The sequence below is a fragment of the Scyliorhinus torazame genome, chromosome 12, assembly GCF_047496885.1.
Source record: "Scyliorhinus torazame isolate Kashiwa2021f chromosome 12, sScyTor2.1, whole genome shotgun sequence".
Classification (NCBI taxonomy): domain Eukaryota; kingdom Metazoa; phylum Chordata; class Chondrichthyes; order Carcharhiniformes; family Scyliorhinidae; genus Scyliorhinus; species Scyliorhinus torazame.
The window spans coordinates 122,156,486-122,184,378 of NC_092718.1; positions in this window are offsets into that span (position 1 = coordinate 122,156,486).

Sequence of the window (27,893 nt, forward strand, 5' to 3'; positions counted from 1 at the left end):
GGGGCAGCTCATACAGGGCGTATTGGCGGGCTTTCTGTGTTCAGCCGTCGTGGACATTTGAGATCTCCGCTACATTTTGATTTTGAGACCACAGTACAGATAATGCAGCAATCCGCAACAGGATAGGCAAGGGCATCTATGTGTGGAGCAAGAGTAAATGGGCGAGGCAGTAAATGAATACTTTGCATCAGTATTCACCAAAGAGAAGGAATTGGTGGATGTTAAGTCTGGGGAAGGGTGTGTAGATAGCCTGGGTCACATTGAGATCCCAAAAGACGAGGTGTTGGGCGTCTTGAAAAATATTAAGGTAGATACGTCCCCAGGGCCTGATGGGATCCACCCCAGAATACTGAATGAGGCTAGAGAGGAAATTGCTGAAGCCTTGACAGAAATCTTTGGATCATCACTGTCTTCAGGTGATGTCCCGGAGGACCGGAGAATAGCCAATGTTGTTCCTTTAACAAGGGTAGCAAGGATAATCCAGGGAACTACAGTCCGTCGAGCCTTACGTCAGTGGTAGGGGGGACATTACTGGAGATAATTCTTCGAGACAGGATCTACTCCCATTTTGAAGCAAATGGAGGTATTAATGAGAGGCAGCATGGCTTTGTGAAGGGGAGGTCGTGTGTCACTAACTTGATAGAGTTTTTCGAAAAGGTCACAAAGATGATCCATGAAGGTAGGACAGGTGATGTTGTTCATATGGACTTCAGTAAGGCTTTTGACAAGGCCCCTCATGGTAGACTGGTACAAAAGATGAAGTCACACGGGATCAGGGGTGAGCTGGCAAGGTGGATACAGAACTGGCTAGGTCATAGAAGGCAGAGAGTAGCAATTGAAGGATGCTTTTCTAATTGGAGGGCTGTGACCTGTGGCGTTCCGCAGGGATCAGAGCTGGGACCTTTGCTGTTTGTAGCATGTATGAATGATTTGGAGGAAATGTAACTGGTCTGATTAGTACGTTTGAAGACGACACAAAGCTTGATGGATTTGCGGATAGCGACGAGGACTGTCAGAGGATGCAGCAGGATTTAGATCGTTTGGAGACTTGGCGGAAAGATGGCAGACGGAGATTAATCCGGACAAATGTGAGCTAATGCATTTTCAAAGTTCTAATGCAGGTAGAGAATATACAGTGAATGGTAGAACCCTCAAGAGTATTGAAAGTCAGAGAGATCTAGGTGTACAGGTCCACACGTCACTGAAAGGTGCAACACTGGTGGAGAAGGCATACGGCATGCTTGCCTTCATCGACCGGGGCATTGAGTATAAGAATTGGCAAGTCATGTTGCAGCTGTATGGAACCTTAGTTAGGCCACAATTCTGGTTCAATTCTGGTCACCACACTACCAGAAGGATGTGGAGGCTCTAGAGAGGGTGCAGAAGAGATTTACCAGGATGCTGCCTGGTATGGAGTGCATTAGCTATGAGGAGCGGTTGAATAAACTCGGTTGGTTCTCACTGGAACGACGGAGGCTGAGGGGCGACCTGATATCAAATTATGACCAGCATAGACAGAGTGGCTAGACAGAGGCTGTCCCCCGGGGTTGAGGGGTCAATTACTAGGGGGCATTGGTTTAAGGGCATTGGATCAGAAATTGGCTAGCTGAAAGAAGACAGAGGGTGGTGGTTGATGGGAAATGTTCAGAATGGAGTACAGTCACAAGTGGAGTACCACAAGGATCTGTTCTGGGGCCGTTGCTGTTTGTCATTTTTATCAATGACCTAGAGGAAGGCGCAGAAGGGTGGGTGAGTAAATTTGCAGACGATACTAAAGTCGGTGGTGTTGTCGATAGTGTGGAAGGATGTAGCAGGTTACAGAGGGATATAGATAAGCTGCAGAGCTGGGCTGAGAGGTGGCAAATGGAGTTTAATGTAGAGAAGTTGAGGTGATTCACTTTGGAAGGAATAACAGGAATGCGGAATATTTGGCTAATGGTAAGGTTCTTGAAAGTGTGGATGAGCAGAGGGATCTAGGTGTCCATGTACATAGATCCCTGAAAGTTGCCACCCAGGTTGATAGGGTTGTGAAGAAGGCCGATGGAGTGTTGGCCTTTATTGGTAGAGGGATTGAGTTCCGGAGTCGGGAGGTCATGTTGCAGCTGTACAGAACTCTGGTCCGGCCGCATTTGGAGTATTGCGTACAGTTCTGGTCACCGCATTATAGGAAGGACGTGGAGGCTTTGGAGCGGGTGCAGAGGAGATTTACCAGGATGTTGCCTGGTATGGAGGGAAAATCTTATGAGGAAAGGCTGACGGACTTGAGGTTGTTTTCGTTGGAGAGAAGAAGGTTAAGAGGAGACTTAATAGAGGCATACCAAATGATCAGGGGTTTAGATAGGGTGGACAGTGATAGCCTTCTCCCGCGGATGGAAATGGCTGGCACGAGGGGACATAGCTTTAAACTGAGGGGTAATAGATATAGGACAGAGGTCAGAGGTAGGTTCTTTACGAAAAGAGAATTGAGGCCGTGGAATGCCCTACCTGCTACAGTAGTGAACTCGCCAACATTGAGGGCATTTAACAGTTTATTGGATAAACATATGGATGATAATGGCATAGTGTAGATTAGATGGCTTTTGTTTCGGTGCAACATCGTGGGCCGAAGGGCCTGTACTGCGCTGTATTGTTCTATGTTCTATGTTCTAAGGTGCGAGGGGCAAGACTTCGAGTAGATGTACGAGGCACGTTTATTTACACAGAGGGTAGTGGGTGCCTGGAACTCGCTTCCGGAGGAGGTGGTAGAAGCAGGGACGCTAGTCACATTTAAGGGGCACCTTGACAAATACAAGAATAGGATGCGAATAGAGGTCTACGGACCCAGGAAGTGTCGACGGGTGTAGTTTAGTCGGGCAGCATGGTCGGCACGGACTTGGAGGGCCGAAGGGCCTTTTTCTGTGCTGTACTTTTCTTTGTTCTTTGTTCAGTTCCATCCCAACATTGAAGCGCAGCATTGTGGCCTTGGAGTAGACTTGCAGTCAAATGTATGATATCAACCTTGCCATTTAAATTTTAGCTGGAGTAGATTGAAAAAAGTGTTATTAGAGGTAACGAATGTGATGCGTAGGTGAAATATGTAACTCACAATATCTGTCATAGCACCAACCAGTATATTTTCCGCTCACCCACATCTTTTATCTTCTCCAGCAGATCATCTCCCTCTGAAAAAAAGGGAAACCAGTCGAGATGAATAAAACAATGTCGCTTTAAATATTGGATTCATAGTGATATTTGCATCTGAGCAATGCGTTAATTTGAATCACAGACATCGGAGTGCCTTACTATAATTTAATTTTAAACATTGGGAATGCTACAGTCAATACACCCAGAACAATAACTCACAAACTGCACCGTTGTAACTGTGGTTTCTGGTATTTTGACTTAGGAGGACTTATTATCCAAGTAGACTTACTCACTGGTTATTCGAAAGCAGATTCTCGTGATGTACGGTGTGCAGCTGTGAGAGCCGGGTGGGAATTCGATGAAACTTCTCACCAAACCCAATCAGCATTAGCATTACAACATTGTTGTGTTCGCCAAGAACTTTGCTGCCGACCAGAAGAATTGCGCCTCGCCAAGCACCGTTATCAAGTGACACTTACTAAGATATAACGTGCTCACTGACGCTCACTTTGAGTTCCACCAGGATCAGTCACGTCCAGACAAATTGCAGCCTTGGTCTGAACATGGACAAAATAACCATGGTTTTGCCCATCGGCATGAGCTGTTCATAATCCCTCTGTAACCGTGTTGTGTCATCCTTATCACAGATCCTCCTTGCTATTTTATTTCACGCGCAAGGATGGAAATTGTATTTTCACTTTCCTCGTCCAAATCATTAATCTATTTTGCGAATGGATTTCAATGTATGTCAAAAAATGGTTGATAAACGAACTGGATGACAGTTAACTGTTTTTATTTTCCTCTCTTTTGACATAGGTGGGTTAACTTAAAAGTTTGCCATGAATAAAATAGTATTGTTTCGCAATGGCATTGGATGAATGCCGACATGACCTCGACACGTGCTTGTGGTAGCTGCAAACTAAATTATGAGTTCCTTGCACGAGCACCATATTTTTTCCCGAGTGTCATAACAATAAGAGCGACGTTTCAAAAAATATTGTTTTTACTGTTCTTGTGACCAATGTTTTGACCTCACAGTCGCATACATTATAACGCAGCTGTCATCCTCCTTTAGAATAACATAATATATTTGTATTTTAGTGCTAGCAATATGTAGTCGCCACATCTTATAATTGGCGCCTCCAGCAACGTCAGCTCAATTTGTCCTGAATGCTTAACCTCATTGATTGTTATATATGTTAAGTAAGTCACGCCCAAGCACTTGCCCTTGCAGCACTCAGCAGGTAACTGCCTGCTAGCTTGAGAATATTAAAGTAACTGCTCCTCAATCATATAAATTTAGTACCTATACTTGCAAATATTCCAACCTTCCTTTTTTCCCAACCTTCCGTTTTGAAAATCCAGATGAGCTGCAACAAATGTTTCTGCGTTTCTAAGGCACAAGCTACATCCGCAATAAACTCTATTTTTTACAGAAAGAAAAATCATTATTGAAAAATTATGTTGACTGTTTTCTGATCATAGAATCAGGAAAACATGCATATTTAATAATTAATTAATACAAAAATAGTTAATTTACGAAAAGATCTGGCAGGCTTTCAGGTTTGCAGTTACACATGGTATTTCTGTCTGTTGTTTTTGAGTCGCGGCAAGGCATTTGCTAATTCCTAATCGGACGGATCATTCCAAATACCAGTGAAATTTGGAATATTGTAGCAGAGCATTCGCTAGCGCTACCTATATTCGCTTTGTAAATCTCGGATGTGAGCATTCACTTGCTACTGAAATGCTGGATTTTCACTTCGCCTCATTGTATTTGCTCTCGAGCGATACTAATTTGATTAAAACGTTCTGTACTTAGACGACTCAATTATGCAGGGTTTTGCACGTAAACCTTATGTCTTGGACTATGAGGACAGAAATAAATTGTTCGTTAAATCTCATTGTTACTACCTCGTTCCTTGTAATATTTCTTAATGCCTTCTCATATTGTGAGCCAAGTGTTGCAATATATATTGTCTTCCGTTTTAAATGCCCCTGAAGGTGCTTGCACGTAGACATGTTCTTCTGCATAACTTGCACACATTGTTTACTTTTCAATAAATTTATCGTGCTTGTTTTCGTTATTTTCCAAAACACTAATTATCATCATACTATTTAAAAATTCAGCAACGTAGGAAATCTCTTTTCCTAACCTAACTCTGGCGTTACGTTTCCGAGTAAGACCGATGTTTCATCCTTTCCCAGGGTTTTTTTAAAAATGGGATCCATTCTAAAAAAACATGTTTCGAATTATTTCTCTCCATGTTTCGCCACTGCCGTGGTCGTGGTTTTTTTTATCTCATTACGCAATTATTATTCGGGATTTTCTTTCATACGCATGCAATTTGCTTGCTTTAGCGTTTTCTCTATATCTGGATGAATCGATTGCAAAACCGACATGGACTTCAATTATGTTTGCTTGAACATCTTCCCAGCGGACCTTTATGATATTTTTGCTAAATGCACCAATTTCATTGAACAAAATTAGATATATGTCCGTCACCTTGACTGGCTGCACTCCGCATTGTTCCAGGTCGCTGTCCCATAAAAGTTCTACAAAAATGATGGTCTGTAGCAGCATTCCCAAGTTTGATTAAATATTTAAACATATTAAATGGACCCATAATTTTACGTACCCTCAATTAACAGTTTCAAAAGCTTTTCACTTTATCGTCCAACAAATGTAACTCTGCTCTGCTTGGATCAATAATCCACCAGTAGCTATCGATTTGTAAATCTTGTAATTCTTCATTTACTCCAAAATGGTTGAATTCCAAGCTCACGGGTGCCAAGATGTTTTCTCACTAATTCACTAATTTACTATCAGGGAACACCTCCCCTCCCCAAACACGCACACACACACAATCACGCACCCGATCCCTTGGCAATAGGTCTATCATTTTCCTATTTTTGTACACCACTAAATATATTCACACAAGTTGTACCGCATGTAACCATGTGCCCGCAATGCTATTGAAACATATCAGCATTGGTGTCATGTGCTCATCGGTCCTGTTTTGGCTAATTTATCCAGTAAAAAACCATAACTGGTTTTGTTTTACAAATATTTCTAGCAACCTCCTCATGCTCCCCTGTTCAATCCACATGCACTATTATGCTTTCTGACCCTTTGTTTGTCACGCACTTTTATGCCTTCATTCACTAATCCACAGCGAACCATATCAGTGTATGTCTTAGTCTATTTGCCCCGTGATAGCAACTCCTTAGTTGCAAAACAATGTCCCCAAATACGCACTGACATAATGGCTTCCTCATTATCATCACCATCTCTCTGAATCAATTACATTTGATCACCTTTGTGGTATGTTTTGGTTTTCTGTGTGAATATTTGCTAGTTACTTATAATTAAAGAAGAAAAAGGAATATCATCAATGGAGTAGAGAATCTATCGACCACTGACACTGAGGTCAAACAGACCATTGTAATACTGAGACCCCGCACAATTTCATATATTAATGGAACAGTTCATAGGAGAGAGTTATGCTTATAAGAGTCAATGGTGAACTGATGTTATTATTTCATTGGGGCATGTACATCAGACCTTTTTGGAACATTAGTTTTTTTTTTAATCATCTCTCAATGGAGTTGACTTGAGCTTAGAGTTAACTCTTCCGCGGCGAGCTAATGCAGAAATTGGCTACGAAGAAAATGGGGAACCGAACACAGCAGTGTTTAGCTGGACACAGTCCGACTGTCGGATTGACCAGGAACATGGAATAGACCATGACAAATGAATACGTATTTAATGTCCATGCAAATTTGTCGAAAATCTAGAAATGTTGACATAAATTCCTTTCAGGCAAAGCAGAGTTATATTCATAAATTCTTGTAGGGAGCAAGGCAAAGTACTGTTTAAGGAAAATATATACTGTACTCGGCCTTGAAAGTAGGCACATTGGACGAAATACTGTGTATACATCTATAATATGGCCTCAAATGAAAACCGAAATTGCTGTTGGTGAACGATTTCAAGAAGATTGATTTGGAACAGAAAACTTTAGCTTCAACGACCTAGGTGCCAAATAGTCGATTCACTTGAGAATATTGAATATTTTCGAAATGTACCGAGCGTGATGCGCATGAGTCGGTCCTCGTACCCCAACTGTTCACAATCTTGATAAATGATGTGCAAGCAGGGCCAGAGTGCAAAATGGCAAAACTTCTGATGATATTGAAATATCTGGGAAAGCAGAATTTGAAGTAGAGATAAAGATTTTGCAGACGGCAACGATAGGCGACAGATATGTTATGGAAATTCGCTTCAAATTTGGCAGATGGAGTTTATTGTTGATCAGTGTGAGGTTCTCCATTTTCGTGGAAAAATAGAAAGACAAATTCTACTGAAGTGGAAAAAAGATTAAAAATGCTTCTGGGCAGAGCGATCCGGTTACATTTGGTCATGAATCACAGAATGTCTGATTGCAGATTCAGTTTGTAATTAAAAAGGCAAATGAAAAGTTAGCGTTTATTGCAAAAGGACTGGAGTGTACACGTGGATGAATCTTGTTGCAATGGTTTGGGGAGTTGGTGAGACCTCATCTGGAGTATTATTTCTTGTTGCAATGGGATGGGGATTTGGTGAGCCTTCATCTGGAGTATTTTTTTCCATTTCTGGTCTCTTTTTTGAGGAAGGGTGTGCTGGCACTGGGGGCAGTTTAGCGGAGTTTCACCAGATTGATTCCGGCAATGAAGTACTTGGCACATGAGGAGAGATTAAACCATATGGGTCCATACTTACTGCAGTTTAGACGGATGAGAGGATATCTGATCAAGATATATTTGAGATGAATATGGATTGCCTAAGTAAACGTAGACCAAATGTTATCACTTGTAGGTCAATCCAGAACGAGAAGTTTCAGATGTAAGTTGCGAGGCGGTATATTTCGAACTGAGATGACCAGGAACTGCATCTCGCAGAGGGTGGTGAATTCGCGGTTGAATCTGAGTCATTAAATGGTTTGAAGAATGAGATACATATATTTCTAATTTTAAAAAATGATATGGGGTATAGGTAGGGAGATAGATTTGAGACCGTTAGGAGTGAATGGCGGAGCAAGCTCGAAGGTCTGAAATGTCTACTTCAGAACTCTATTCCTGTGTTGCTCTGTTGCTTTGATCACAATTAGAACAGTTAAATAGCATGTTTTCAAAAAAGGTGTTTTTCCTTCTTGCCTTTGAATAATGATGGTCTCCTGTATCAAGTAATTTGGTGACTAGAAGTCATAGGTGCCAGAACAAATATAAGCAGAAGAAAAAGTATGTTTATGTTTTAAAATAGAGGGCTTCCATTGGGACCGAAGAATATTAATGTGTGATACTTCAAAATTCAAACTTCTAAATTCCAATGGAAATGTTTTATTTGGAAAACGACGTTGTCCTTCTCTGTTTCAATTCGGGCGTGTTATTCAACTGTACAGTTCATTAAAACCATTAAACCAGACACAATGGGACGAATGTCGTGAATGATTCAGTAATTCTATTGCTCCACGTTCACAAGTGACCAGGTCAGAAAATGCCATCTCTTTGACGGCCGCTCTAAGGTAATATGGTTGCTTTATATTTTTCAGTAATTAAAAATATAACCTGCTCCTAATTTATAAATAGTTTAATAACACCTCAGTTGTCGTGCCATTCGTTTTATTTTATGCCAATACTCTGGCGTGCGGTACTGTAAAATAAACTCGTGTGCGATATAATAAATTCGCAATGAGACCAGAAATGTGCAGAGCTTACCAATCTAACCAAAGCATGCTGGAGAATTATTTGTACACACCATATGCGTGATTAAACCGGATTATAAAGGGACACAAACTGCGTATTGTGCCCCACGAATGATTTCAATAAAATAATTGGAGAATATTCTATGGAAAGCAGTCTGCTACTGTTGATCCAATGTATACATGGACATTTGTCCCGTTGTGTTATTTCCAATGCATACAGAATCCTGACATTTACATGGTGCTGCAACTGTACGTGCCGATTATTTATGCCGGACAGAAATGGACATAACGTCCTGTGCAAAATGTCAGCAAGGCGCACGAATCAGAGGAAATCACTAAGATTGTGTTTTTAATCTTCCGGGTAGTGTTTGTTATTGTTCATTTCTCACGAATAAACCAGAATAATAAAGTAAAATTAGAATGCATATTTGAACACCGATTAACAGATGTTTAAGGACTCGCCTTTCGCTTTCAGCTTCAGCTTTTCTTCTGTGTGAACAATGAATACATTAAGCGTGATGTTGTGATGGATGTACATTTTTGTTTTATTGTTCACCCTCACATTGATGTCTGCACGTCTGTTCAGACTCATTCGTACATTATTCAACAGAGCTGCATTGGGGACGGGCGTATAATTTATCGATGTTGCGATAAGCGTGAGTGAAGGTAATACACTAAACACATTTAAACCATATATTGTTAATATACCTGAGATACATTGCTAAATTTTTCGATTCTTATCCGGCCTCCAAGCAGGGCAGAATCGATTGCAACAATAAAATTGTATACTTTCTTTACCATAGCGTTGTACTAGTCTTTGCGCTGGATTGATACTTGGAAGAAAAGTCATATTTTTACTTTGATATAGCCGCCTTTATATGGGGACTTAGAAAATTAGCGCCAAATACTCGTCCAAGGTTTTGGACGTCACAGAACAAACGGTATTCGAACAAAGAGCCAATTGATTACATATTCCCAACAGTTCAGAGGGAGGCCATTCGGCCCCAAATCCGCACCGAACCTGTGCAATAGGTCCCAACCCAGACCCAGGCAGAGGCCCAGATCCACGCCCACTTGCATGCTGTCTCATAACCCTATCTAAACGTTTGGGCACTAAGAGGCAATTTAGTAAATCGGGTTATTTAGCGAATATGTCAGATGCAGAGAACTAAGACGAGGCAAGCAATTTCTCACCTAAATCTTGCAGTTTCTTTTTAAGTAATTCTGCTTCTAAAATCATTAATAATGGTACAGAGTTTAGCCAACAGAGAAGAACATAATAATGTGCTCAATGTGTGGTCTTGAGGTTTGCATAGGATCATTATTGAAGGTCATATATCAACTCCACTTTCTTGCCTCATTGCGGCCTTAAGTTATTCAAACCCACCGTAACAAATTGAAGTCTCTATTACAAGGCAGGATGTCCGGGGCAAGCAATATCCTCTACTGTCAATAATTGAAAAGTCACTGCCGTATTAGTGGATATTGGTCTCCTAATCTCAAACCTCTATCATTGAGAAATTATGATGTGGAGATGCCGGCGTTGGACTGGGGTGAGCACAGTCAGAAGTCTTACAACATCAGGTTAAAGTCCAACAGGTTTGATTCAAACACTGGCTTTCGGAGCACTGCTCCTTCCTCAACTGAGGAAGGAGCAGTGCTCCGAAAGATAGTGTTTGAAACAAAGATTCTGCACTTTAACCTGGTGTTGTAAGACTTCTTCCTGAGAAATTAAGAAGAGCAATATGAATATTCGTTGCTTTCAAATACCATCCTAATGAAACTCAAGGATTCAAATGACTAAGCACAGAGTGGCACGCTACTTTATTCAAGTCAAATGACAGACGCTGTTTTATGGAAGCACAATATCGAAAATGTCTGCCATAGATTCAGAAATAAACTTATCTGAATCGGACAGCAACACATCCCTATGCGCGCGCACACGCAAGCACTCACGATTTGGAAGCCTTTGGAATACTGGTCTTTGAAATTCAAAAATCCTATCCTCAACAATTGAAGCTACCTTTAAAATGGCGCCTTCATTCTTGAGGAACGCTTTCAGATCATATTTATAACACGTTGTGTGTTTTCATTTCCACATTCGATACCGCTGTTGTAGTCTGCATATATCTTCCTGTCGTGCTTCAAGGTATAATAGAATGGTGTGTTTCACGAGTGCTTGCGAATACTCTCGCTTCATGCAGAGTATTGCACTTTTATGTTCCTTTACTCTGCTGACAGTCCAACCCATACCAATATAGTTTTACACCACCTGAACCCTGTGGAGCCCAATTGATGTCGCCAAACTTTGATTCATAGAATCATAGAATTTACAGTGCAGAAGGAGGCCATTCGGCCCATCGAGTCTGCACCGGCTCTTGGAAAGAGCACCCTACCCAACGTCAACGCCTCCAACCTATCCCCATAACCCAGTAACCCAACCCAACACTAAGGGCAATTTTGGACACTAAAGGCAATTTATCATGGCCAATCCACCTAACCTGCACATATTTGGACCGTGGGAGGAAACCGGAGCACCCGGAAGAAACCCACGCACACAGGGGGAGGATGTACAGACTCCGCACAGACAGTGATCCAAGCCGGAATCGAACCTGGGACCCTGGAGTTGTGAAGCAATTGTGCTATCCACAATGCTACCATGCTGCCCCACTTCTTTGGAATTTCCTTTCAGGATGCACAGCATGACCACTCTTGTAAAATGATAACGTGATCCTTACCACGTTGTAGCTTCTGTATTTGTTCGTCTTCAGTGAAACAGAATCAAATCATTAAAAATAATTAGCTCCAATGATTGAACTGGCCGGGTCGCCTTTCAAGATACAAAACAGCGAACCTGTCTTGTTTTTGGGATTTGTCAGAACAGAAAACTGGTCAGAAATGTATGCTGACATGTACAGTGCAAGAGAACCTTTTTCGTCGAACGAGTGTTGCAGAATGTTAATTGTGCAGGGATGGGAAAACGACGTCCAAGAATAATCATCCAGTGTCCTGGATCCAAATGCAAGGATTGCAGTTGGTGTAATTTCCGTTCAAGTAGTAACCATCAGGAGTGAAAATCGAATGCAGCAATGCCGTTTGTAATAAAAATCAGAGTTTGGAGTGGAGGATGCAAATCTATTGTCGGGATGCCATTTCAAGGTCATCATTACCGGTTCTAGCAGCTCGCCCACAACAATTAGTTCGATCTAAATAGGCTAGCAAACGACTCAGGGAGCGAAGTGGTGAAATACAATAAATCCTGGCCTTGTCAGCGTTATCCACATCTCATGAAAGGCGACAACGACAAATTACCGACGACAGTTTATCTTAATTCAATTATTTGAAAGTATTTTTTTCCTGGGAAATGGACTCAGCTTTCCTAGCAATTAGTCCGCATGTTTGTATTCCAGATCAAACAATAAAAACACAGTAACATTATTTTTTCCTCTCGTGTATGCGTCACAAGAAACTGATACGTCCCATTATCAGCTAATTCTGCAGTCATGTTTCATTCTTCCATACCTTGAATTTACCTTGTTAAATACAAATGCACCTATGAGATTCGCTGAATGTGTTGTCTGGAGAATAAACACGTGTTTGTACAGTTCTCTGTAAAATCACAAATTATCATGCATTCCCATCTGATTTTATGTTTACTTTTATCCCAACTAGACCTCTTTTTATGCAATATAATTTAGCCTTCTTCCAAGTTAGTGGATACAATTTAGAATATTCAAGATTCAGTGCAACGAATCTAAAAGATCTGCCAAAATTATGAATAATTTTAAAGACTGCATGACCATGCATTTGGTCCTCATGGCGCAATGTACTCGGCAACAACTTTTCAATCTCTGCATAATTCCAAGATGGACGCCGGGCAGAATAGGCAACATTGTCATCAAAAATTTCCACTGGCTGTCCTCATAATCTAACATCATCCAACTCGTATTCGTGCAACTGAAGGCACCCGATATCTCCAACACATTATCCAACACAATTACGTGAATTCCGGCAGATATGTGACCCTTCATCGTCTGCTCAGGACTTGGAAGTCTAAACCATAATGTAAGCAGACTGGTTGTATTGCTTTTCGCCGAGAAGCAAATTCATTGTGAAAGCCACATTCAAATCATATTATACGAAAATGCTGTGCTCATCAGATCGTTACTATTTATTTTGCCGTTCATGATATATTTTCAACTCGGTCCCATCCCAATCGTTTTTCAACCAAGACCCCTGAAGAACATGAACATTAACATCAAATTTTATATTAATAATTTATTTCCAGAAGTAAATATCACCGTCCTTATCCAAGCGATCCAGGTAATTGAATCAGTGGATTCATTATTTGAATTGTATTAATAATTTTGAACCATCAGCTTTGCATTCTTCTGGAACTGAAGTGTCCAGAATTGGATGCATGCTGTATTTTGATTATGGTGTTCTGTGAATATTCCGAGCCTTTTCCTTTACTTATGCGAGCCACAGTCTGTTGCAATAAAGATCTTTCTTCTCCCTTTTTTTAAACCGTGTTCCAATCATGCACTCCAGCCTTTTTTCGATGCTTGGAATAAATGGTGCAATTGAATAGGTCAACATAGTTATGGCCGCGGGCACTTAAAAATGTGACAACCAATTTAATCTCATGTCGTTACTGCTTGCTCCTGCACAATCTCCCCGTGTTTGCGTGGGTTTCGCCCCCATAATCCAAAGGTGTGCAGGGTAGGTGAATGGCCACGCTAAATGGCCCCTTAATTGGAAAAAATGAATTGGGTACTCTAAAATAAAATAAAAATTTAAGTTAATGCTTGCTCCGTTTCTCTGCGTCAGAGCCATCAAGCAATCAAACGGGTAAAATGAAATGCCGAAATAAAATCGAACCTGTTTTGCAAATTATAAGAGACATTTATTCTCTGCAACTCCGCACAGTCTTTCTGCAAATAATCCACTGGAATTCATGCCACAAAACTGCCCATTCGTCCAAACTTAACGTTCTATGATTCACAACTTCTATGCTCTCTTTTTGATAATTGAGGCGCTGTGACAGTGCAGCATGAGCGCCATGTTATTCGTAATCCAGAGACAAAGGGTCATTCTTTTGGAATCCACGTTCAAATCGCACCACGACCGAATGTGAAAGATAACATCAATAATTTAATCTTCAAGTAAAATACGGACGGTGATCTTAAAATTATTCCCGGAATATGCCAACACCCATCTGGTTCACTATTCGTCCTTCTGGAAGGCAATCTGCTATGCTTACCAGGTGTGGCCAACATGTGACTCCAGATCCAAAGTGATGTAGTTTACTCAATTAGGGAGTAGCACGAAATGCCGGCCAAAATCCTAACTGACCATCCTCGAAGATTCGCACTGCTGAGCTAATCCAGAATTCAATATTTGAGAATAGGGCGAAGCCAGCTTCAATAGTAGTGTAATTTGTAATATGGAAATCAAAATCTCACAGTAGAAAACGTGCCTGCCTCTGTGTTTGCGTGTGTAGGTGTTTGTGTTTTGGGAGGGTGGTGTTGGCTTCAGAAGATTAGATAAGAAGTTCTTGCAGATGGTGATCATTCACAGTGCAGACCATATGCGGACTTTATGTATCATTGTCTTCTGATGGCGCTACGTTAATCTTTGCAATGTCAAACAGTAAGCACCAAAGACTTGTTTTCCTCCTTTTATTTGAATTGTTTTGCGGTTGGTGCGGAATTAGCGAGATCTCACCTATCGTACAATACTCCAAGATGGCGAAAATAAGTGGTTCGAAGTATGAAGGTTAAATTATTTGAAAAACATTATTTCTTGCAGGTCATTACATGGTAAATATAGGTAGGATTTTGTTCCTGCCTTCTGTGCGTAAAATTAGAAGGCACAATTACATAATAAGGTGGAAACGTCTTAACACTACATTAAGGAGGAATGCATTCACTTAGTGAGTGGCGAACCGTTCTAATTCTCCACCAGAAGATATTGGAAGCCCAATCATTAAAAATGAACAGAATATGCATATATTTTGACAATGGGGCGTTGAGTTATAATTCAATGCCAAAGATAGATCGATGGAATAATTGCATACTCTCCTGCGTATATTCCCTGTAGTGAGACCGATTAAAAGTGTTGGAATGCCAATTAATTATGAAGATATCTATGTTTTTCTACAACACCTATTATCAGGTCTGGAAATTCGAATATAATTAACGACGATGTTGTTCTTTTGAATGTTGACTGGTATGGCAGTGTAATAGAAAGACCAGTAATAGACAGACCAGTGATAGCTTGAAGTCACAAAAGCAATTTAAGAACGAATACATGTTGTCACTTCATAGCAACATAGAAATGATGTAAGCCCGTCTGCATATCCTTGAAATATGCAGTGTGGTCTTTAACTTTTTCATCGTAAAGCATCGAATGAGCCTTCGTACAATTCAGGAGCTTGGGATTTTTTCCTTTTCCAAGCGTCGGTTTTAAGATATCGGAAAACGTTTCTGGACTGTTCTACGAAAGGGGGAGGGGGAGCAGCCCCAAGTCGTGGTCCACATTGGCACTAACGACAGAGGTAGGAAAGGGGACAAGGATGTCAGGCAGGCTTTCAGGGAGCTAGGATGGAAGCTCAGTACGAGAACAAACAGAGTTGTTATCTCTGGGTTGTTGCCCGTGCCACGTGATAATGAGGTGAGGAATAGGGATAGAGAGCAATTAAACACGTGGCTACAGGGATGGTGCAGGCCGGAGGGATTCAGATTTCTGGATAACTGGGGCTATTTCTGGGAAAGCTGGGACCTCTATAGACAGGATTGTCTACATCTGAACCTGAGGGGCACAAATATCCTGGGGAGTAGATTTGTTAGTGCTCTTTGGGGGGGGGGGGGGGCGTTAAACTAATGCAGTAGGGGCATGGGAACCTGGATTGTAGTTTTAGGGTACGGGATAATGAGAGTATAGAGGTCAGGAGCACAGATTTGACTTCGCAGGAGGGGGCCAGTGTTCAGGTAGGTGGTTTGAAGTGTGTCTACTTCAATGCCAGAGTATACGAAATAAGGTAGGGGAACTGGCAGCATGGGTTGGTACCTGGGACTTCGATGTTGTGGCCATTTCGGAGACATGGATAGAGCAGGGACAGGAATGGATGTTGCATGTCCGGGGTTTAGGTGTTTTAGTCAGCTCAGAGAAGGAGGCAAAAGAGGGGGAGGTGTGGCGCTGCTAGTCAAGAACAGTATTACGGTGGCGGAGAGGATGCTAGATGGGGACTCTTCTTCCGAGGTAGTATGGGCTGAGTTTAGAAACAGGAAAGGAGAGGTCACCCTGTTGGGAGTTTTCTATAGGCCTCCAAATTGTTCTAGGGATGTAGAGGAAAGGATGGCGAAGATGATTCTGGATAAGAGCGAAAATAACAGGGTAGTTATTATGGGAGACTTTAACTTTCCAAATATTGACTGGAAAATATATAGTTCGAGTACATTAGATGGGTCGTTTTTTGTACAATGTGTGCAGGAGGGTTTCCTGACACAATATGTTGACAGGACAACAAAAGGAGAGGCCACATTGGATTTGGTTTTGGGTAATGAACCAGGCCAGGTGTTAGATTTGGAGGTAGGTGAGCACTTTGGGGACAGTGACCACAATTCGGTGACGTTTACGTTAATGATGGAAAGGGATAAATATACCCCGCAGGGCAAGAGTTATAGCTGGGGGAAGGGCAATTATGATGCCATTAGACATGACTTGTGGGGATAGGTTGGAGAAGTAGGCTGTAAGTGTTGGGCACACTGGATATGTAGAGCTTGTTTAAGCAACAGCTACTGCTTGTTCTTGATAAGTGGGTACCGGTCAGGCAGGGAGGAAGGCGTCGAGCGAGGGAACCGTGGTTTACCAAAGAAGTGGAATCTCTTGTGAAGAGGAAGAAGGAGGCCGATGTGAAGATGAGGAGTGAAGTTTCAGTTGGGGCGCTTGATATTTACAAGGTAGCGAGGAAGGATCTAAAGAGAGAGCTAAGACGAGCAAGGAGGGGACGTGAGAAGTATTTGGCAGGCAGGATCAAGGGAAACCCAAAAGCTTTCTATAGGTATGTCAGGAATAAAAGAATGACTAGGGTAAGAGTAGGGGCAGTCAAGGACTGGGATGGGAAGTTGTGTGTGGAGTCTGACGAGATAGGCGAGATACTAAATGAATATTTTTCGTCAGTATTCACTCAGGAAAAAGAGAATGTTGTGGAGGAGAATGCTGAGACCCAGGCTATTAGAATAGATGGCATTGAGGTACGTAGGGAAGAGGTGTTGGCGATTCTGGACAGGCTGAAAATAAATAAGTCCCCGGGTCCTGATGGGATATATCCTAGGATTCTCTGGGAAGCCAGGGAAGAGATTGCTACGCCTTTGGCTTTGGTTTTTATGTCATCATTGGCTACAGGAATAGTGCCAGAGGACTGGAGGATTGCAAATGTGGTCTCTTTGTTCAAGGAGGGGAGTAGAGACAACCCCGACAACTATAGACCGGTGAGCCTCACGTCTGTTGTGGGTAAAGTCTTGGAGGGAATTATAAGAGACAAGATTTATAATCATCTAGATAGGAATAATGTGATTCGGGATAGTCAGCATGGCTTTGTGAAGGATTGGTCATGCCTCACAAACCTTATCGAGTTATTTGAGAAGGTGACTGAACAGGTAGACGAGGGTAGAGCAGTTGATGTGGTGTATATGGATTTCAGTAAAGTGTTTGACAAGGTTCCCCACGGTAGGGTATTGCAGAAAATACGAAGGCTGGGGATTGAGGGTGATTTAGAGATGTGGATCAGAAATTGGCTAGCTCAAAGAAGACAGAGGGTGGTGGTTGATGGGAAATGTTCAGAATGGAGTTCAGTTGCAAGTGGCGTACCACAATGATCTGTTCTGGGGCCGTTGCTGTTTGTCATTTTTATCAATGACCTAGAGGAGGGCGCAGAAGGATGGGTGAGTAAATTTGCAGACAACACTAAATTCGGTGGTGTTGTCGACAGTGCGGAAGGATGTAGCAGGATACAGAGGGACATCGATAAGCTGCAGAGCTGGGCTGAGAGGTGGCAAATGGAATTTAATGTAGAGAAGTGTGAGGTGATTCATTTTGGAAGGAATAACAGGAATGCGGAATATTAGGCTAATGGTAAAGTTCTTGGAAGTGTGGATGAGCAGAGGGATCTAGGTGTCCATGTACATAGATCCCAGGAAGTTGCCACCCAGGTTGATAGGGTTGTGAAGAAGGCCTATGGAGTGTTGGCCTTTATTGGTAGAGGGATTGAGTTCCGGAGTCATGAGGTCATGTTGCAGCTGTACAAAACTCTGGTACGGCCGCATTTGGAGTATTGCGTACAGTTCTGGTCACCGCATTATAGGAAGGACGTGGAAGCTTTGGAGCGGGTGCAAAGGAGATTTACCAGGATGTTGCCTGGTATGGAGGGAAAATCTGATGAGGAAAGGCTGATGGTCTTGAGGTTCTTTTCGTTAGAGAGAAGAAGGTTAAGAGGAGACTTAATAGAGGCATACAAAATGATCAGGGGGTTAGATAGGGTGGACAGTGAGAGCCTTCATCCGCGGATGGAAATGCCTAGCACGAGGGGACATAGCCTTAAACTGAGGGGTAATAGATATAGGACAGAGGTCAGAGGTAGGTTCTTTACGCAAAGAGTGGTGACGCCGTGGAATGCCCTACCTGCAACAGTAGTGAACTCGCCAACATTGAGGGCATTTAAAAGTTTATTGTATAGGCATATGGATGATAATGGCATAGTGTAGGTTAGATGGCTTTTGTTTTTTGACTTCCCATGTCGGTGCAACATCGTGGGCCGAAGATCCTGTACTGCGCTGTGTCGTTCTATGTTCTATGTTCTATGAATGGACCACTTTCGGACACAAAACGGGGGAACAGACGTTCTGTTCAAATCAACGAAGTTTTTTTAAAAATGAGTTACACTGACAATACGTTTTGCAAAATCAGGAAAAATGCACAGATACCTTTGAGTCCACAGTTTATCTTTAGTTCTAAATCCAACAAGAATGGTTAATCAAACAAAACCACATATTGAGATGTCGAAGATGTGGCACTTTGGAATTATGTCGACAGCTTCGTGTCCTTCCGTCCTGACACTCTCTCATTCATCGCCCTCAGATAGTTTGTCATCTCATTCTATCTCCCTTGAAGTGTGAATATTGTTATGCCAGGACGCAGACGGTGATTTCTTAACAAATGTCACAAACAATTACCTCCACTTTCTAAGTCTATATTCGGCAAATAATTGAATTGCTTCGTAAATCATCGTTCAACGTCCTCTCCAAAATTCAGCATTCACTTGACTTAAACTCTTGTTTTAAATCGCCAATCCACTGCACATCATGGGTGTGGGGGCGTGGCGGGGGGCGGGGCGACCCCCGCAGCCACGGGGAGAATATGGAAACTCCACAGGGATAGTGACCAGGGGCCGGGATCAAACGGGGGATCCTCGTGCCGTGAGGCAACAGTTCTACCCACTGCGCCGCCGTGCCGCCCTTGTTGAATTAATGTAATATTTAGATCGGAAACAATCTACTCCCATCTGAAGGAGAATAAAGGATCACCAAAATAACCTATTACATAGTCAATTTGAAGGGTGGTCGACCAGTGACTGGTAAAATAGACTGAACATTAATGGCCATGAATAATCTTCGGGAAATGTTTGAGCAAAAAACTCAAATTTTTGAACAGCGAATTATGCAACTAAACCAAATTGCAATGAGACAAAAATATGGTTTTTGCTTAATTAAGGAATTAAGACTCGTGTTCAATCACAATTTGAGACATATATAATAGATACATACATGATATATATATTGAAAATGGGAGGCGGTGTCGTTGTGGTATCATCACTGGACTAATAATTCGGAGATGCAGAGTACTGCTCTGGCGTCTAAGGTTCAAATCCCGCACTGCAGATAGTTAAATTTGAATTCAATAAAAATCTGGTATTCAAAGTCTAATGCTGACCATGAAACCATTGTCGATTGTCGTTAAAACTGATCTGATTCACCAATGTCTTTTAGGGAAGGAAATTTTCCATCGTTTGCTGGTCTGGCCTGCATGTGACTCGACCTGGAGCAATGTGGTTTACTCTTAACTGCTCGTCAAGCGCAGTAATGGAGGGACAATAAATGCTGGCACAGCCTGCGATGGCCACGCCCATCAACGAATACTTAACTGATTAGCAGACTGTATTCTACAGTCTTCCAGCAGAGTGTATCTACAGTTTGGAGGAGGCGGAATTCTATTCCCCGGCTCTTGTCAATGGCATATCCCTTTGAAACCACACGGAGCCACCGGCAAACCCACGGGCGGGGGTGCGCTACCAGCGAGAAGACCACCTGAGAATTCCGGCCAAAGCAAATTAGAAGTCTGATAGAAATCAACTGAGATCGATCAAAAATGTCGTGCAAAAAAACTTGAGCATAAGTCGTCAAAAAATATGAAGGTAGCTCAAATATCTTTCGAAATAAAATTATGAAGGAAATGACATCATCTAACAGAGACAGCTTAGATGTAATGACAGGAAGTACACCAAAAGGTTTCGACGAAGTGGCAGAGTATTTGAAGAGCATTTGAAATGAACTACTTTTATTGTAATAGCTAATGGAGCAGCCATAGGAACATGATAAACCAAAAAACGGACCTGTTTCTTGTATAATACATTAAATCAGATGGAATTAAAACCATTACATTAATCGGAGGCGGGTCGTCCCGTCGAACTTGTTCCAACATTCAATTGGATACTGACTGAACACCTAACTTAGCACTCCGTTCCTGAGCTCTGTCAAACACCTTGAGGTCATCAGAATGCAAAACTCTAGAATTATCTTTTGAACATTTTCAGTGTCTAGAAACCCACAGCACTGTCGATTCGCACGTTTTATCAGATTCACCAGGGTGTGAAGGGGAAGTAGCTCCTCATCTCAGGCTGTCCCTTTTCCGGTCTATGTGTCTATTTCCCCTCATATTATCTCCTGCAGTCAAGGGGAGCAACCAGTGTTTATCCAACGCGTCCTTTCATACTTTTATAATTTAATTGAGATCACATCTAAATCTCGGCATCTCTTGAAAACGTACACCCACTATACTCATTCTCTCTTCATAAGAAAGGAAAGTCATCATCCCGGGGATAAAGTGCTCAAAAGAAGGGCAGCACGGCTGTGCAGTGGGTTAGCCCTGCTGCGCCACGGCGCCGAGGTCCCAGGTTCGATCCTGTCTCTGGGTCCGTGTGGAGTTTGCACACTCTCCCCCTGTTTGTGTGGGTTTCGGCCCCACAACCCAAAGATGTGCAGGCTAGTTGGGTCGGCCACGCTAAATTGCTTCTTAATTAAAAAGAAAATGGGTGGGTGCTCTAAATTTTATCTGAACAAAGCGTTCAAACGTCATTGCATATTCTCTGCAACATATAGATCATGTTTTGTTTAAGGAGAACAAACTGTGCAAAATACTAGGCGCAATCCCAACACGGGGGCAAATAGTTGCAACAGGGAAATCGTTGGAAAAGATGTATGTTTACAAAGCGCTTCATGTAGAAACGAGACTTCAGAGGTTTACAGTTACGTAAGAGATTGGTTCCTATATTTCGCAACACACGCTGACCAATGACATATTCTTAAAAGTGCTGCGTAGGGAGTCTAGAATACGCAAAAACGGTCAGATCTGAATGCGTAGAGGGAATTGCCGAGATTTCGAACGCAACTCCTTGGAATGATTTGGGTACAAGGATTATGATTTTGAAGTAACTACGTTTCTTGATGTGGAGGCAATATTGTTCACTCAGCAAGTAGCGAAAGGGTTTGGACTTGTTGCATGTTCGACGAAAAGCACCGGACTTATCAGGACATCAATTTAAGAAAACATTAAAATGGAAATATGATGTGGTTGAGACGAATGGACAGAAGACAAGGACATTAATGAGGGTAGCAAAGACACCGAGTGGAAGTGGGAGCGATTGTACATGGTGATAAAATTAGATTAGAATTAAATTGCGGAAAAGTAAATGGGACACATTTTGTGCCAGATTTACAAATAGAAGAAGGCTCGTATTGCATCTCTGAAATATAGGAACGAGAATGTTCCCCAATGTGTTTTCATCCATTTCTAACAATAAGTGACCATAAGCCAACTCATTGAGCTACCACAGTTCATGCTGTGCAGGTGCACTATATTGTAAGAACGATAGCTCCAGAACGTTGGTGCAATGGGAGCGAACAAACGCCAACAGGCTTTGAAGTCCAGATGGTGGGTAGCTTTGATTAAAATCTGCAGACTCGTGTGTTTGTTTGTGTCTATTGCACTTAGCCTTCTGGGGGGCAAATGCCGTGCGGTCCGAATCGCTGTTAAAGGAAATTCCGGCAGTTGTTGCAGGGCATGCTGTGTATCATTTATGCTGCTGCCGCATGATGTGGGCGGCGCAAGGAGTGAAAGTATGGTTGCAGGAATAAGGCGTTGCAGGCTGGTCTGTCACGGAATTCATCGATATATTTAACTGTTTTTGAAGCTACAGTAATGGGTGACATGGACAAAATTTCTTGAAACACTCGAAATGCATATTTTTCGTGTGTCTGTGTGGGTTTCCTCTGGGCTGCTCCCACATTCGAAAGATGGGCAGGATAGGTGGATTGGCGATGCTGAATTACCCCGAGGCAGGGTTACGGGGATAGGGTGGGGGATTTCAGCATTTGGAGAGCCGGGGCAGACTCAATGGGCTGAACGGACCTCTTCTGTACTGAAGGGATTCTATGAAATGTGCCTTGTGGATTGTAGTTTTGCTTTTTGAGTCAGGAAATTAGTTATTCGCCGAAGTGTCTAATTTGTGTGCTGCTCTTTTATCGCCCAGATTTATGCACAGAATACCTTGCAGTTTGAGGACAAAGTAAAATCAGTTCGGTTATCATGGTGGAAGTAAGATTAAATGCCATGGGGGCTTGCTTCTAATTTATTTTGATGGAGATGTTCATAATTTGCGACTTATAGGGCAGCACGGTCGCGCAGTGGGTTAGCCCTGCAGCCTCAAGGCCCAGGTTCGATGCCGGATCTGGGTTACTGTCCGAGTAGAGTTTTGACATTCGCCCCGTGTTAGCGTGAGTTACGCCCCCACAACCCAAAGATGTGCAGGCTCGGTGGATTGGCCACGCTAAACTGACCCTTAATTGGAAAAAATGAATTGGGTGCAGCAAACTTTTTTTTAAAAACTAAATAAATAATTTGCGACTTATATGATGCCAACTTTATCTGCCATTTCTCAGCCCGAGCCTGATATGTGCCCATCGCTTACTGTACATGAACGCGGACTGCTTCTGGGTCGAGGGAGCTGTGAATAGGATTCAACACTGTGTAGTCATCCGCGTATATCCGCATTATTTAGCCAAGTGTAAACATTGCATTTGGAGAAGAGAGACTTCATTTTGTGCTAATGCTACTAATGTGATACCTAATCTGCACGTTGGCCCGATATATTGCGTTGATAGACAAGGATAGTTGACAATCATGTTCCAGTTTGAAAAGAGATCTGCATTCACGGAAATAAAGTAGAATATATCATTGAGGTAGAGGTTAGAGCCGATAATTGCAATCTCAGAAAAGGAAAGAAAATACAAAATATTATCTTACGGGAAGGTTGACGATTTGTCTGACAGTCAATTACGAACTAAAATAATCACGGTGTGCGTTTCGCTAACGAGGTCGGCTAATGTTGACCATACCTATTTTTTCTTGAGAGGATGGGGAATTATTTGACTTTTTGAACCGCTTCAGTCCACCTGGTGTAGGAGTACCAGCAGTGCTCCAAGGGAGGTCCAGGATTTTTACCCAGCGACAGTGAAGTAAGGGGACATATTTCTAACTGAGGATGGTGAGTGACGTGGCGGCAAAATTCAGGGTGGCGGTGTTCCCGTGTCTCTCTTGCTCTTGCCCTTCTGGATAGCAATTGCCGTGGGTTCTGAACGTGCTGCCTCAGGAGGCTTGGTGTGTTTATGCAGTGAATAGCACATTTTATAGGGCATTGTCACGAACACACCTCGAGTACTGTGTGCAGTTTTTTTGTTCCTATCTGAGGAAGAGTGTTCTTGTTATGGAGAGAATGCAGCGAAGGTTTACCAGGTTGATTGCTGGGATTTTCGGAGGCTCATATGACGTAGGACTAAATCGGTTAGGAATTTATTCATTGGAGTTTTGTAGAGTGAGAGAGGGTCTCACAGAAACTTGCAAAATTCCAGCAGGATTAGACAGGGTAGATTCAGAAATAATGTTCCCGAAGGTGTGGAAAAGTCCTGAACTAGGGGTCATAGGTAAGGGAAAAACCTTTTGGTAATATGGTGTGAAATATTTATACACCCAGCGAGTGAAAAACCTGTGGAATTAGCTACCGCAGAAAGTAGTTGCGTTATTCCGGGAAGGAATTCGATATTGTTCTTGAGGGCAGCATGGTGGCGCAGTGGTTAGCATTGCTGCCTCATGGTGCCGAGTTCCCAGGTTCGATCCCGGCTCTGGGTCACTGTCCGTGTGGAGTTTGCACATTCTCCCCATGTTTGCGTGGTTTCGCTCCCACAAACCAATGAAGTACAGCGTAGGTGAATTGGCCACTCGAAATTACCCCTTATTTGGAAAAAAATAATTGGGTACTCTAAATGTTTAAAAAGAAAATATGGCTCTTCGGGCGAAAGGGACCAAGGGAAATTGGAGGAGGGCCGGATCAGGGTATCGAACCTGATGATTAGCCATGGCCATAATGGATGGCGAAGCAGGCTCAAAAGGCCGAATGCTCACCTCCTGCTTCTATTTTCTCTGCTTTTATGTTTCTGTGCTGAAACTTGTCGATCGTGCGGACTGCTTCTGCTGTCCGTCAATGCTGGATACAGTGGAGGTTTGATGACGGAGGGCTTTTCAAGCTGGATGCTTGTCCCAGATGGTGGTCAATCGTATGATGGATGTTGGACCTGCGCGCAACCGAGTAAGTTGAGGCCACAGAATCTTGTTCTGTAAATGGTGAACTGGCTTTTGGAATTCATCAGTTGAGTTACTACCGCAGGATTCAAAAGAGCTTATTCGTATTTGTAGCCATAATATTTATCGAGTTTCCACAGTTCAGTTTCCAGTCAATTTTGTCCCCCAACCACACGCCCCCCCACCCCAACCACAAAGTTTATGCAAAGGTTTATTCTGTGACGTAATGCCATTGAAGGTAATTGATTTTATTCTCCCGTATTGGAGATCAATATTGCCTGGCACAAGGGTGGCAAGAACGCAACTTGTCACTTGTCGCCCTCGGGGCTGTACATTTTCAGGTGTTGCTGCATCAGCACGTGGACTGTTTTTTCTGTGTCTCAGAAGCCGGTAATGATGCTGAACATTTGCAATCATCAGGGAACGTCTCCAAGGCTGACCTTATATTTGAGGGAAGGTCATTGGTAAGCAGATGAAGATGGTCAGTCCTACGATAAACTATTCATAATAATGTGACAAACAAAATCATTACCTGTGCTACTTCAGCTCTTCTTTTGGCATTGATATATGATGTCACTACTCTTTGTGCTGCACACTTGAATTGTAAATATCTGTTTCAATTTTGCTGCCTCTAGGAGGGTGTTGACAACAGGGAACCTGTATGGCATTTTTGCATCACTATGCGTTGCAAAATACTGCTGTACATTTCTCTTGTTATTGCCGAACATGTTTTGCCAGAAACTCTCAGTTTCTTAAGGCATGCCAGCTTAAACAATGGAATTGTTCAGAAACTGATAACCAACCTCTTCAGCCACTTTATGAAGACTGGTTCCGTTGCCAATAAATCTGGACGAGCCTCTTGAACCAATAGATTTTTATTGACACTGGCACTGAGCTTCAGGGCGCAAGATCTCCCTGCCTTTGAACTAGGTTAGGCAAATAATCCTGATTATTTAAACTGAATATCAGATTGAGAAAGCGGTTCTAATAAGGAGAAGGGAAAGTAGGAGGGTTCATGAATGATCAAGACATTGGATTCATTTACTCCTTTACCTTTTCCTTCTGCGCTTAATTTTTGTTCTAAGAGTAATACAAATAATGGTTCAGAGCACAACGGGAGATCTATTTTAACGAACAAATCATTCTACAAATTTGAACAGCGTCTACAGTTACTGATGCATGTTTACCTTAATGCGGATCGCTGAAGAAACTCTCATCAAGAACATGTGTTTTATTGCAGCTGTCAGAGGTGATTGAAGTGTCGCCGGTGAGAAGGTTTTGAGGATGGACCATCAGATTTTTGTACCAATATAGCTGGAAGCGTATAGTTATGAAGTCCTGAAATTAACATCAGTGCGTGCCACAGACTGATGTTAGATTCATAACCCAATCCTGGAGAGCTGTGCTGCTGCAGAGACCAGCGCGACAGGAGTAAGAGGAAACCAAATGTGGACTTCGGTGGCCAATGCAGAATTCCTCTGCTCAATTACTGGGTGACGATATAGGTTAGCGAGCCAAAGTTATTTGTTAAATCGAATGTCATGAAAGTTACGACACAGGCTATATTTTAAATAACCTCAAGGGTACCTGCATTACAATGCGACAGATAAGGTACGAGGTTGTATCGTAAATTCAGGGGTTGACGCAAGAATGCGAAAATGCGACAGTAGCTGGTGAGCTGACGTGGGGTGAGTCGACAAAATCAGCATAACAATTTCGGATCAAGTTCGGTCCCTGGCGTTGTGAGACAGCAGTTCTACCCAGGGTGCCAGCATGCCACCTATACTGTGTCACTATGCCGCCACAATATTGTAATATAGCAGCAGCCTTGTCAGTGTGCAATGTTGCCCATTACGGCTTCGTTCAGATTCATTGGGCGAGGACAAGAAAAAAACAAAGTGCCGTATAGATTTACCCCGCACCCTTATACCATTATCCTACCGCAATCTTGAAGCTTCTTTCTTAGTTTTTCCAGCTCTTTTGAGGAGGTAGAGGAGACAATGAGAAGGTTAACTTTTACTGGCAGAGCACGGGGAATCGTCAATCTCTGAACTCAATTGGAAGGAATGGCTATCTCGACCGTGGCACAACGGCTGTGTAACCGTGATTACTGCCTGCACTCAACGCCTCATGTCTGTTCAGCGTAATTAAATACTAAGGCACATGCATAGAGGGCGTCCAGCACAACAACGCCACTTCATTATCACATCTATCATTACTCGATAACTTTTTATCATCCCAAGAGCTTGGGAACATCTTCATGTAAGTACTCTAATTATTTGTCGCCTAATATCTGCTAAATAGAGTCTTGGTGATCATCAATGATTTTGCTTGCCCCATGCGGAAAATGTATTCCAGCCAGCAGATAAAATGAAAGAGTCAGAAAGTTTCAACGATCGGCTTGCCATTCTATTAAACCCGACTTCCGACAGTATGAATAATCTGCCCTGATGCACGTCCAATATTAATTCCATGTTTTAATTGTCTCACAATCATAACATTAAAAAAGAGAGTCTGTCCAAAGGAGAATTACATTCGCATCTCTGAAGGTCCCATGTAACCGAGACCATTCTTACCGGCTGGTACATTTCCTCTTGATGTTGCCCAAGTTAACGGAATTCGGTTGACATATGCCGCTCACAAATCGGCAGTTCCCATCTGCCGTGCAGATTCTGTTTCGTAAGAATTTGAAATGATTCGGGTCACGTCTGCCAAAAATACACCTGAATAACGTGTAGCTTGGAAGACGAACCCTCGAATGGCGATTTAAAAAAAGTAAATCAATGCGAAATACGTTCTGAAAGGCTTTATCCGATTTAAAGTGTAATTTAATTACCTCTTTCCTTCTTGCCTAATTGTTGTTCTGAAAGGACATTTAGTGGAATAATGCGTCACAATAACCATTGCATGAACAGGAGCAGCAATTTCCGCCGTTTCCGCCAATACCATGGCAAATGTTTGCGTGAGAATCATTTCGTTTGATGAACGTGCGAATATGCAAAACAGGATGCAGAATCCAATGCTACACATCGAGCATGCTCCAAAATATAAGAA